The 14,081-nt window shown below is 42.7% G+C and overlaps 1 protein-coding gene across 3 annotated transcripts in view; it reads left to right on the top strand.

Moving 5' to 3' along the window:
• The first annotated feature begins 6,299 nt into the window (after positions 1–6,299).
• The window catches only part of LINGO2 (leucine rich repeat and Ig domain containing 2), a 418,322-nt gene continuing 410,540 nt past the window's right edge, over positions 6,300–14,081 (top strand). For all 3 annotated transcript variants that reach the window (XM_081894259.1, XM_081894261.1, XM_081894255.1), the window contains exon 1: positions 6,300–6,313. The gene's annotated coding sequence lies outside the window, so the exon portion shown is untranslated. The remainder of the gene's footprint in view (positions 6,314–14,081) is intronic.

Below are 14,081 nucleotides of genomic sequence, written 5' to 3' on the forward strand. Positions count from 1 at the left end.
CTGGCTGCCATCCTCTGTAGGACCTTGTTGACCCTTTCTCAGAGTGAGGTAAGGCAAGAAGGGAGTGGTGAAGAGTTTTGCCCCACCAGGTGGCTGGTCATCCACACAGCTAAGATAATAATAAAATTGTGGGGCACTTGGAGACACCAAGTTGTAATGAAGTGAGCAGGAGGCGTTTGGGGGCACAGTTTTGCAGCTCCCATGCTTCACCACCTGAGACAGTTGCATCACTGTGTCTCAATTTTGGGCCAACCTTGGCTGTTAATACATGATGAATGCAGGGGTAGCTTAACATGGTGTGAACTACAATTCGTATCAGCCCCAACCAGTATGGACAATGTTCAAGTATGATGGGATTTGTAATCCACACTATCTGGAGAGTACCACATTGGCTATGCCTAGCTTCAGGTCTGTGAAATCTAGCTGATTATTTTATTACCTGCAGAATCCTTTAGAAAAAATTGTGTTAGTCTTATTAACGCTAATTTCCCTTCCTTGTGTTGGAAGTAAAGCAATAACCTTTGTATTCCCTTACCTGGACCAGTGGGGAGTAGGTAATAGACAAAAAGGCAACCCATTGTTCCCTTTGCTGGTTCTTTCTTAAATTGCTGTTTGTTGACATGTAGATTATTTCTCAGGCTTTACTTTCTTCCTCCTCCAGGGAGTTAATGTTAGTGTTTACCTCATGAATGCTCCTTGACCATATGCTAAGCTTGTACTCAGAATGGCTTTGTTTCTAAGGAGTTATAAATCCTAAGTTTCTTTTTTACCTCAATCAGAAGTCATACTAGACTATCTGGCTCTGCATTCTACTGCTATATATACCAATCTCCAACACTTTAAAGATTTCTCTGAATCTTTCACCTAATGTCCAAATTCACCTCATAATTTCTTGAGGTGAAATTTGATAGAAAATCTCATCAAAGGAAGTTCTAGTGCCGCCACAAAGTTTATAGCATCATCACAAGAAACTTGTGACTTTTCTTACCAGATGCTAGTTGGTGGCACTAAGCAAAGCTCTTTGTCGAGTTTGAGAGACCTCCGGCAAAAAGTGGATAGAAAATAAATAAAAATGATTTCATAGTCCCAAACCTGTGGTTCATTAGCAGCATTGGAGGACTTAGAACATATTGAAGGCTTTCAAGGCTGCAGTCCTTTGATAGAAATAGATTACAAACCCACTTTGGTTTTAATGGAGCAGGAATTTCTAACAATAATGTGTTTCTTGGAACTCATCTAGGTTTAGTTTTTAAGTGTGTGTGTGTGTGTGTGTGGTACAAACCACTGAAAAAACTACATAACCTCCCCGTATTTCGCATAGCTCAATGACAGAGCTTATTCCCTGCATGATATAGATGGTGCAGGATTAATCCCCACCATCCCACCATCTGCAGTTCAAAAGAACTCAGCAGTTAGGAAATATGTGATACCTTGAAGACGCACTCCCGATCAGAATAGACAGCACTGGACTACATGGGCCAACAGTCTGACCTCAATATGAGGTACATGCATCTGCTCATCTGGCTTATAATGGTTATGTGTATGAGACCTATGACATATTTTTGAGGTTGCGTCTCCATTCCACTGTGTTTCAAATTCTAATGTGAACACACTTCACCTGTAACTTGCCTTCATTTCTTTAAACATTATGGTATCTTTGAGAGTCAAGAATACTAATGGGTTTTCCTTGTCAACTTAGTTTATGACCTGGACCCAATCTGTCATCTGAACTTATGACTTAAAAGAAGTTCCCTCACGCAAGATGGCAGGCCTATTGTTTCAGACTAGTGAGATGTCAGAACAGCAAGTGAAAGTATTAATATTTATATCACTGCTTTTCAGATCATAGCCTTAGTTCCCAGAACACAACGAGCAACGTCTTTACTAATTGGCTTTCAGGCAACTGGGTCTGAAGAGTTTTGTGCTTTAGGGAGAGCAGCGGGCCTGTCTAACCTATTTAATTAGATGCCAACATTGTAATATCTGAATTTCTGAGAACCTCAGATCCTGGCTTCTATGGGAATTGCACTTCATATAGCGTCAGAATGCATTTGACACATTACAGATGCATGAGAAGAAACTTTGAAGATGTGCTTAACAAACAAGTAAATGGGTAACAGGTGCTTAACTGGGTTACATCAGCGACCTACTGTAACCCAGTTTTCTGACGCTGGCAACAGAACAGTGGATCATGGCAGAGAGTACTTATAGGGTTCCATTGTCTACTAGCTTTAGTAGTCAGCATCAGTACTATGTGCAGTCTTTGTTCACTTATCACAGATTCCTCAAATCCAGTAAGGTGAACAAGTTTCTTTAAAAGGCATTTGCTTCGCTATTGCCAACACTTCCTCGCAGTATGAAGCTGCCATGGCTTTTGTGGGGGCACATCTTATTTCTTGTTGGGTGATAGTGAGGTCAGGTCTACAAAATACCTTTTTGATGAGGTATGCACACAAAATTTAACCTGGATACTTTCTGGAATGGCTTAGACAAACCACATCTAGGCTAAGCCTATGCATTTCAGCTTTGCATTCTGTATCCTCAGTTTAAGAATTCTTACAAATAAAAATTAAATTGGTGAATCTTGAGATTCCTTCTCAGGCAAACCTAGGTTGGAGTTTTGAGGAATGCGCTATGAGTTTGGAGAAGCTCAGAGAAATTTCGGAAGTGGGTTCTGAACATCCTTAAGAGAGAACTGTACAGGTTTTAATCAAGCTGTGCTATGGTTGCTGTTAGGAATGAATTATTCAGTCAGTTTCTGCTCTGTGTCAGACTTGCATGTTCATAAGTCTGTTTCATCCTTTTTCTGAATTACACTGTAGTAAAAAAGAAGAAGAAATATTGGCGCCAGAATAAAGATATTAAAGTATTAAATACTGTTTTGACCTTTTTTCACAAAGTAAGAATTCATACAGTTTATTTATTACCAGGCACATATTTCTAAACATATTTTGTCATTAAATAAAGACTTTGGTATTAGTCTGATCTGAGAAAAGCATCACAAAATCAAAGATGTGCAATATCTAGAGGGGACAGCAACCTTTTTCAGCCGTGGGCCGGTCCACCGTCCTTCAGACCATGTGGTGGGCTGGACTATATTTTGGAAGAAGAAGAAAAATGAACGAATTCCTATGCCTCACAAATAACCCAGAGATGCATTTTAAATAAAAGGACACATTCTACTCATGTAAAAACACGCTGATTCTAGGACTGTGCTGGCCGGATTGAGAAGGCTACTGGGCCGCATCCGGTCCCCGGGCCATAGGTTGCCTACCCCCAATCCAGAGGATAGTTACTTGTTGTGTGTGCTGACTACACAAAGTGTGTATATATAGCTTTGGGTAGCATCCTATTATTATTATTATTATTATTATTATTATTATTATTATTATTATAGCTACCTTGTGTCTTTCCAATTTCCTGCAGGGGGTTGGACCAGATGACCCTTTGAGTCCCTTCCAACTCTATCGTTCTATGATTCTATGACTCCAGCAGTAACACAGTTGGCAAAGTGACCATCAGCTATTAATTGAAGGGGGAAAGGCCACATGCACAGTCCCATCTCAAAGACGACCAGTGTTATGTGCGCTCTTCTGATTGCCATGCTTATTATTCATCCTGTAAATTAATTGGCTTATGCAAGAGTGAGAATCTCATCATATTTGCATATACTGAAGAGAGAGAGATGCTTAATAAGGAAGTGTGCTGTCAGATACAAAAGCCTTAGGTTGCTGAAATAGGGAAGCTGATGGCCAGCTAATATTGTTCAGCACAGTTTCTTGATGTCAGGTTCCCCCTCCCACCTGACTCGTTAGAAAAAGAAAGATTCTTAAAGAGTAACTGTTGATTAGAGTTGGTGCATTCAGGTGGATGGTTCTAATTATTGATCTGGGGAGAGGGGTAACGTGTGAAATTCAGCTTCTGAATATGCTAGGGAGAGACGAGAGGGAGAATCAACTGGTAACAAGAAATATACAGAACTGACAGTGGACACACAAGCATCTGATGTGACTCAGGGATGCAGATAGTCATTGCAGTGAGTTGACTCCTAACCTTTGCATATACTGCAAAGAGCCAGTGTGGTGTAGTGGTTAAGAGTGGTAGTCTCGTAATCTGGTGAACCGGGTTCGCTTCCCCGCTCCTCCACATGCAGCTGCTGGGTGACCTTGGGCTAGTCACACTTCTTTGAAGTCTCTCAGCCCCATTCACTTCACAGAGTGTTTCTTGTGGGGGAGGAAGGGAAAGGAGAATGTTAGCCGCTTTGAGACTCCTTCGGGTAGTGATAAAGCGGGATATCAAATCCAAACTCCTTTTCTTCTTCTTTTGTCAGGAGTGCTTTGGTGTTTTAAGATTTCTTGCTAAATTTTGCTGTCTGGTAAGATTGGCTAAGGCTATGGGAAGGGAAGTGTTGGTTGCAGGTTTAGATGTTGCTGTCAGCACATGAGCAAGACTCAGCAACTGCTTCCTGTGCCCTACTTTCCACCCTTTCGTACCTGAGCCCTCTTTGCTTTTCATTTCTGCTGCAGCAGAGTTGGAGTTTTGTCCTCCTTTTAAAATGGTTCTCTTTTTGAGAACCAGACTAAAATCTTACCCTAACTTAATTTTGTGTTGAAACATACACATTTCAAATCTGAACATCTCACTGTGATTACTTCCCCCCGCCCCCACCTTGCCCCCTTATGGCTTATCGACTGCATTGGAAGACAGTGCAGCAATGACTATGGTTGCCATATTTTGAAGAGCAAAAAAGAGGATGCTATGACGACTCTCGTTTCTAAATACCCCTACTACATGTAGACTGTAGAAGTTGTGATATATTGCTGAGCGGGGCAAGAGAAATGAAGAGGAAAGCAAGTCTTCAACCACCAGTTATGTCTATATGTATCATCCAAAAAGTATAGCCAGAGTTTTCAAAAGCAGTTTTCAATCAATGTGCCATTCAGAGCAAATAAATGCAATTTGTCCCAAATTTTAACACCAGAAAAAGAGGATGTGTCCGGGGGAAAGAAGACAAATGGAAATCCCAGCAATGACAATCTGTAGGGCCAATTTATCTGGAAGACAATTGTATTTTGAGGAGATAACTTGGTCATCTCTTTCTGCCTCTGTTTACTTTCCCTCTATCTCTTGTTCTACTCTTTGATGGCTGAGAGCAGCCTTTAATGCATAATCTGGTGGAAGGGAGAAGTGATAATGCAGGGTACCTTTTGACCTTCTTTGATATTAGACATTGTTTGGAGGAATGTGCCATACTGGAAGAGGCAGGGGCGGAGGAAGGGGGTGTGGTGGGGGCGAGCTGCCCCGGGTGTCACCAATGAGTAGGGTGACAAAATGACAGGATGGCACTCACCACGGGGCCTACAGTGCACCCGAGCCACACATCTCTCCCGGGAGTGACATGGTGGCTTGGGTGCCTGCAGGCTCCACACTGCCCCAAACGGTCCGCCCGCCGCCTTCCCCTCAGCTGTAGGGAGGCTGAGTAGGGTGAGGCAGGCAGATACCTTGGAGACCCCACAGAGTGTCCTGCCCCAGCTGCCCCACCCCACAGGCGGCTGGCCCCACCCCTGGGCGCAGGGCCCCAGGCACCCAATTGGCTTGCTCCGCCACTGGGAAGAGGGAGCTAGCTAATGAATAATCTGCACATAGGCAGTTGGGCAAGCCATACAGGCTACAGTAGCTATCAATAATCTATAAATCAGGTGGTTTTGAGGCATAGCTTGGAAGCTCATGTACAAACTCATGGCTATAAGCTCGTGCAACTTGAGACTACCTGGGGTTCACTTCGCCACTTCTTGAGGGCTTCCCTGTGGCAGATCAAAGTGCTTGCTTGGTAATGTATATAATGCTTGCTGTTTAGAATAAAATATTTAATCTTCTCACTCAGTTGTGTTTGTATTGCTTCTGAATATCGTATAAAGAACCACCTTGCATTTGGCAAGACACATACTTTCACTTTTAGCAACTGAGTAGGACAAAAGTCATCAACACTGACAATGTTGTCATGACCTCTTCCTCATACTGGTTAGTAGCAACCAGCCTTCTCAAATGTGGTGCAAATGAACAGTTGTTCTTTTAACTCAGCTGATCATGAACCTGGAAGGTATACCAGAAGCTGGATTATTATTTGTATGGTTTGATTAACACAGAAGTTATAAAGAAAATGGTGCTCTCTCCATGAATTCTTAAGATTTCTTCTTTGTTTTATAACAGGAGATCCTTCTGGAAACACTACAAAATACAGAACTTTGTTCTCGTGTGTCTCTCAATGTACGTCCAAGCTTGAATGAAGAACATGAAAATACTTTGCTTTACGGTAAGCTCACAAAGACTTCAGACTGTGTCTTGCTCAAAAACTTTGGATCAATGTTAAAAGCATAGCAAATGTGTAAAAAGGCATTAGTAACTGCTCTGGCATCAGTCTTCCTCATGATGTAGCAGCCAAGTGCAAAGCAACCTGAAATCCTTTCAACAATTTTACCTGAAGTCATTTACTTCGGCAAACAATAATTTGCATGCTTGTGAAATGATGTAAACAAAAGAGAACAAAGCTGTCTTGGATGCAAATCCATAGACATTCTTGCAGTTCTTTTATGTTTGTTCGTTAGACTATCTTTTTGAGCACATGGTGACTTTTGTTTTCAGAACTTTTAGTTGCATGTTCAGACCTCCCTAAATAAACACACATTTGACTCAAATTTTAGTTTTGGATTTTGGCAGAATTTAGGCCACAACTTTATTGATTATAGAAAGTTAGTGGTTGCATAGGCTGTGGTTCGACTAGCTCCCTGCACCCTTGCAGGTAGAGCTGACCCAGAGCTCTATCATAGGTCAGCCAAGGGTGAACACCTGAGGTAGGCAGAAAGCCCAGGAACGGACTATGCCCACTCCCCAGATGCTCCCCTGGACTCAGGCACGGGCATAACCCCCTCTCGGGGGTTGACCAAACCAAGTTGAGTCCCTGGATTCCTTTAATGGAATACCCTTCACATAGGGATGGCGAGACCGTTCTCCCATCCCTGTCACCTGAACCAGTGCCTATCCACAACCTTACAAGTTGTGAAACCCAAATGGCAACAGCCAATCAGCCAAGTGGGGAAAATTCCTGCCGTGCCCCTGTCCCAATGACAGATGACACACGACGGCATAACAAGGTCAATTGCAAAATGCCCTAAATATAGGGAGAGGTGGGCAGGTGTTCTGATGCATGAGCTGAAAGAGGAAGCTCTGGGTCACGTGCATATATATAGGTCCCTCGATCTGTTTAGACTGTACCCCATTGGCCAGATTAAACCCAGCAATGAGAGACCTACCAATCGGGTGTTGTGGCTGTCCAATATATCCACCCACAACACAGGAGGCCAGTCTCCAGGTCTCACCGCAACACTTGCCTTCTTTGAGGTAGGTCACGCTTTGCTTCATGTAAACATGCATGATAAACATCTGGTCTTACAAGGAATTTAGGGATGAGAATAAAACCCCATTATTTTAAAAACTGTTTTCACCCAAGGCTTTCATTTTTCAGTGGCAGCTTAAGGGTAAATTCTGAAGCTGAACTTTATTTATTTATTTTAAAATAAGTGGATCCTTTTATTAACTATTCCTTGTTAACTCCATAAATGATTTAATTCTTTCTGGAAAGGATGACAAATGAACCAAGCTATCCAAATCATGCTCATATTAATTAAGGACCTTTTTCTTTTTTAATTAAATGAGCTAGCTACAAATCCAGCAATTATTTTTGAATATCTCAACAGCAGAAAAGATTTTTGTGTGTGTGTTCCACTCTCAACAAGGTGTATATATATATAGAGGTGTTCGAACAGTGGCACTTGCCTTTCACCTGTCCCCAAATTCATTCATTCCCCCCCCCCGCAAAAAAAAATTATGATGGATACCATTCCAGTATGGAAAAGGTTGTTGTCCTGTAGAGGATTCATTCATTGTCAGTTCACTGGTATTCCCTTTGCATCACACTGTGCTTCCTGGCCATTGGCCATTGCTAAGGTGGCATTTAAAGTATTTTGACTTCAGATGTAAGCAATAATCTTACGCTGTGCTCCCCCCCCCCGATGTGTTGGGGGGGGGAACTGGCTTGGCAACACTATTTCTCTTGCTTTTTGCAAGTGCATGGTATTCAGTGTAATACTAAGATGAACATTTCAAAAGCATAAGGATCTTTCCCCACCCCTTGCCTTGCACAGCCTCAAAATCTGTTGTGGTCCCCCCCCCCCCCCCAACCCTCAAGAGCAGATTTGGGGATGGTGCAGGGATGATGGGTAGGGAAAGAGAGAGGAGGAAATCTGCTTGAGCTAGTGTTAATTCTTGTCCTAGTATAATAAGTTCATTTAATGCTGCCTGCCCCCCCCCCAGGTGTTCTAGAAGATTATTTGGTTTCTGGGAGGTTAATCCTGTTAATCCAGCACGGCAGGTCAGTTGTTGCCGTTCCAAGGAGAGCTCGTAGTGACTGACTTGTTCCAACCATGTTTGGGAGTGATCTGAAGTCTTTCTGGCCTCTGCCTCTAATTCATCTCTTCTGGGCTGTATTCCCTTTTTGACACAGGCGCTTCTCCTGTGTCCTTCCTACCCAGTGTGTTCCCTGTGCTGCTGAACTTGGCAAGTGTGCTGGTCCCGAGGGTTAACTGTGCGGTGAGGTCCGAGTCCAGTCCAAGGTCGAGGGGGCGGTATGGAGGCTGTCCGCCAAAGCTGAAACAGGGTCCAAGGCAGGGAGTCGGGTGAGGTCAGGAACTCTGGCAGAAGAGCAGGACAGGGTGCAGGCAGGAACAGGCTACCAACAATGTTGCTCCGGCAACCTGGGACTGGGGCTGGCTGGCTTTTATCTCCTCTGGGGCCTAGGGCGACCCCAGTCCACAGGTAACTCGCCTCTCCTGGCCTGGAGGCGAGCACTCCTCCTGCGGGAACCTAGTTCCCTCCGTCTCTCTGCCCTGAGCCTCTGCAGCTCAGGAGAGGCTGGAGGGTTACCAGACCCAGAGGCAACCTCAGCTGAGAGTTGAGCACCTGCAGGCAATGGGTCCTCCATCCCCTCAGAAGCCAGAGCAGACTCAGCTGGTGCCTGCACCTGAGGATCCAGCACAGGTGAGGACCCTTCAGGCTCAACCCCCAGCCCCGGCTCAGCTGGTTCTGGAGGCGGGGACTCCTGTGCAGGCTGGGACTCCTCAGGTTCAGCCTCTGAGTCCGAATCCCAGGCCATCACAGCAAGGTACAATGGGAGACACTTAGTTCCTCAGGACCAGGAGAAGTCACCTGTGACGGTGCTAACTCTGGAGCTTTAGCATCAAGTTCAATAGGGTACCTGATTTGGGGGCATTGGTTCCCTGATCAGGTTGCAGAACCTGGAACCTGGTCTGGGTTCCTTTGTTGATGACACCGTAGTCTCCAATTTAGTGTCCAGATCACTGCTATATTCTGAAACCATAGCACGGTTGCTGACAATTGCCCATTGGATTTAACCAAAGGGCTGTTTGAGCTACATGGAGCAGTAAGGTTTTAGGAAAAAGCATGTTGGATCAGAGAATGATTAAGAACTGCCAAACAACTTTGTGTCCCTGTAACAGAGTCGAAGGGGAGTTGTGTGTATTTACACTGGTATTTCTTACTTTATCTTGGGCTGATTGTAAGATGACGTCTCTCCTTCTCCTGGAACAGCAGTGGTGCACTTGTGATTGTGAGATACTTGGCATAATTAAAGCTGCTGCTGTGAGTGCTCAATGCAAATCCACCCTCCTCCAATTGTTCCAAGAGTATATCAGGACTATCAGGTTGACTCCACTTCTGCCCATGGATCTCTTGTAATTTTAAATGCTGCTAATGAATAGCTCAAGTTCTTTCTGCAGTGCTTTGCCACTTCATGTCTCCAAATGAACTCCAGCTCCTCGTCTCCCTCTGCACACCCACCCATTGAAAGACTCCTTATACATACACACACACATAGCCTCCCAGACACATACTAGACAACTTTTCCCTACTTCCAAGGGCATTTTAGGCAGAAAGTGCATAATAAAATTAATTGCGGAAATCTCGAGGGTACCTGTCAAAAGACCTGAAGAGTTCGGCCTATGTAATTGGCATTGTGTATTCAAAGTAAGCCCTTGCAAGCAGCAGGAGCCTTGGCCGTACCACAGCTGCCAGTTAAATAGGGGCAATCTGCTGCTAATGGAATGCCTGTCAACAGTTCTGCACAATTATCTGAGCAATTGGTCACACCGGCAGCGCTCCACTTCCCCCTTCTAGTCTTGCACGTGCATCATTGGGTGCGAATTATGCTGCCGGCGCATCTTGGCCAAGTGCCTGTATGGGGCCAGGATTTCATACAAGCTCCATTGGGAACTGCAACGATACATGGTAAAGAATATGGCATGTGTTTATATGCCTTGCACCTTCTCTGTTGAAGCTTGGAAGGCTTCTCTCTCCCCCACCCCTTGCCATTTGCTTACATGGCAAATTCCCCCCTCCCACTCTTACTTCAAAGCTGGGGGTTTTTTGTGTCTTTGTATCAGAAAGGCACCTGGCCAATTTGGTTGTCAATAAATAAATATTGCTGCAAAAATTTCTGAGATCATGGTCTTTCCAGCGAGTGGTTCTTGTCCAGCTTTGTTAATTGTCTTAATTTAAATGTTGTGAGGATCCTATGCCCTTTAAAAAGTGGGGGTTTTGGGGGGGTTATTGGGTTGTTGTTTTTATTTTGATTATGTATTTTGTCATTTTCTATTTTGGTTTTATTCTCCAAGTATCGGGTGGTATATAAATTCTAATAATAATAATAATAATAATAATAATAATAATAATAATAATTACACGTGGGGGCTGGGGGAGAGAAAAAGAACCATATTCCTGTTTAAAGAGTACGAAGATATTTGCTGAGATATCTGCTCCAAACAAAGTCTGGGCATCTGCATATCTCCTCCATTGCAGGACACGCTGATGGCATTACAAGTTTGGAAGTGAATTATTCCTGTGCCCCGATTCGTGATTATTCTGCAAAACTGGACTAATTATCCATATGGCAACTATACATATAAAAAGAAATTCACCATTTCCTTGATTGAATGTAGATCAATTTCCCGGACAATTTTACACCCAGGGAAGTGGAGGGGGGACCTAAACTGTTTTAGGATCAGTTTCAGAACCTGATCATTTCATTCAGATTTCAAACATGGTCTGAAATCTCCCGAGCCTAGTGATAATTCAGGCAGAGGGGCTTTTTCTCTAGTGGTTTCCCAATTTACGGAGATGTCACCCTATGAAGACTCATTTTAACAAGTGGTCATGAACACTGCTTTCTTGGGGGTACTCATAGGTACGTAGTACCGCCCCAATATTTAAAATGCAGCACTTACTGTGACAACTTCATGGTGAGTACCAGCACTCCCCCCTTTTTTTTTTTAAAAAAAGGACTGGTCAAAAGAGATGCTTATTCTGATAACCTAGGGAGCTGACAGAACTGTTATTTATATCACATGCCCTGGTAAATGAGACTATTTATAAATGTCTGGATTTTATTCTGTAACCCTGTGTTTGTGTGTGTTGGTCTGCTTTACCTTTTACACAACTCAACTTGAAGTCTTTGGGGGGGGAATACAAATGTAAAATATAATACATATATTGTTTGATCTTGTTTCTTTATTCTGGTGTCCAATAAAATAATAAAGTCCCTGCCAGTATGGCCAATTGTCTGGATGATGGGATTTGAACTGATACATAGAAGAATTATAATGTAAACATCCAAGATTCTGGTATTTTGAATGAAAATGTTTGGGATAGGATTTTATTATTATTAATTTTGTGGCACATTGGAGCATGGAAATTAATGTATCGATCTTCTCATTTATCTTCAGAATTAGCCCATGAATTAAATTATACTGTGCGCATGTGGCTTCCCCAGTGCTATGCACCCAACGACTTCCATGGCTAGAAATATACTTGTTGTACCCCTACTGAATCTCTACTCCCCAATCCACAGGCTCACCCTCTTGGTATTCCTCTTTAATATCTTGAAAACAGGAAATCATATCCATGAATTGAATCCGTGGAGTGCATCACTATTAATCTCTAGAAAGTATCCAATTAAAACAACAACAACACAAAACCCCCTTCAGCAGTATAAAATTCAATTTTGTGCTGTCTCTGCATCCTCTTTGTGGCAGTTATGCCAGCAGGAAATGTAAGTTGTACTGTCAGTTGTAATAAGTAATCTCCATGGGATCTTGCACAATTACCTGTAGACTCATTACAGCTCTCCAGAGTTGCAGCTCATGTACCTCCTGTCCCGTGGAGGCTCAGGAAAATAAACCCTAGGCGGAAATTCAATCCTCGAGACTTTTCCTTGCATAGTCATTGGAGCAAAGAGCTTTGTCAGCACTAAAGTTGAGTTCAATAAATGGCTAATGGTATTTCGGGATACATTGCATTCATGGCAAGTTGTGGCCAGGAAGGACTCCCTCACACACTCTGGCTGAATTATCTGTGGCTATGCACTGGATTGAGAAGTCTGTTTTTAAGACCGCTAAGATAGGTCTGACTTGTTTAAGTACTGTATTTCAAGTTACTTGAAACTTGTTTTTATTTTTATTATTTATTTTGTGATCTTGTGATTTTATCTTGTGAACCGCCCTGAGACCTGCGGCAATGGGGCAGTATACTAATACTATTAACTACTATAGATAAAGCTGTGCTCTTTGCTGATGGCATTATCTAGCTGGAGTGAAGTTAACACTCTCTGTTACATCTCCCATTCTTTGGAAAGAGGTCCATCATATAATGGGAGCAGTTTTCCAGGTTTAAGTAACTTTGTTTTCCTTAGTACTTAATGGTCTGGTATATGCCTAAAAGACTCCCAAAAAGAACACTAATACATATTGCAAAATAAATATACAATAAAAGTATGTTACATTCAGTAGAAGAATCAAAACAATATAACACAGCATCAAAACTTAGTTAAATATTTAAGAACTGGATGTTTTACGGGCTTTCTGGTAGACTCAAAACATGTCCTGATTTAGTACAATGAAGGGCATGAATGTTCCCTTCCATTGGAGGACTTCTTTTGTTGTCCTTACTGTATGTTAGGGAGAGGTTTCTGCACAAGGCTGAGCAGCTCCTTGAACCTCTCATATATGAAATCCAAGCTTTCTGCTGTGAGTTGGGACACTTCTGCCTGCATGTCTGGTGCTGAAACTGCATATTTGGGGATCTTTTCATCAGCTTATCTTTCTGACAACGTTCTTGTATGCACACAGTTTTTGGAGTCAAGTCAGTGGCAGCTTTCAGTAGGGTTGTACACAGTCACTAACCCATGAACAGCTCTGCTGGACTTCACCTATGCCCAGGAGAATTAAACAAGGGAGACAAAGTGTGGTTGTCCTTATTTTATTTTATTTTATTCTTTCTTAAGCAGATTCCATCATTGTCCAAACAATTCTATCAGCTTTCCCATTACTATGTTGTAAGTGTAGATTCCTGGTGATACCTCTTGGAAATCAAAGTCTGCTACAAAACATCTGAAAGTGATAACAGAGAATTGTGGCCTATTATCTTTCTTTAAAATACAAGGTATTCCTTGGCAAAAAAGAAAAGAAAAAAGAAAAGAGGATATACTCTTTAGCACGGTAATTGGTCTTCCTCTGTGTTTCTGGAGGCCTTGCTTGTAGAGAGCTAATCTTCAAGGAGATTCACACACAGACATCAAATTGCTCTCTTAAAATCAGAAATATTTTGGATCTAAGTGGTTCTACAGTTTGTTGCATTCTTCCATGTGTCATTCAAATTGATTGTAAGACACCAGTTAGAGGAAACAGTGCTGTGATTTGGAAATGGGAAACCAAAAATCCAATTCTAGGAGTTTACACACAGTTCTTTTATTCCACACTAGTGGAAGTAGTACACAGTATCTTAATAGACTCTATATCCACAGAGACTAGGGTTGGGATTTAGGGCACTATGCCAGACACCCTCAGGTTGAGCTGGGTCTTTGAAGCTCTCCTGAAATGATGAAAGCCTCACCAGTGTGGCTCCAACTGCTTGCCATAACTTTCCCCCTTTGTGCCTCATAGGAACTTGTAATATTT

Source organism: Podarcis melisellensis (assembly GCF_964234715.1).
Source record: "Podarcis melisellensis genome assembly, chromosome: 17".
NCBI lineage: Eukaryota > Metazoa > Chordata > Lepidosauria > Squamata > Lacertidae > Podarcis > Podarcis melisellensis.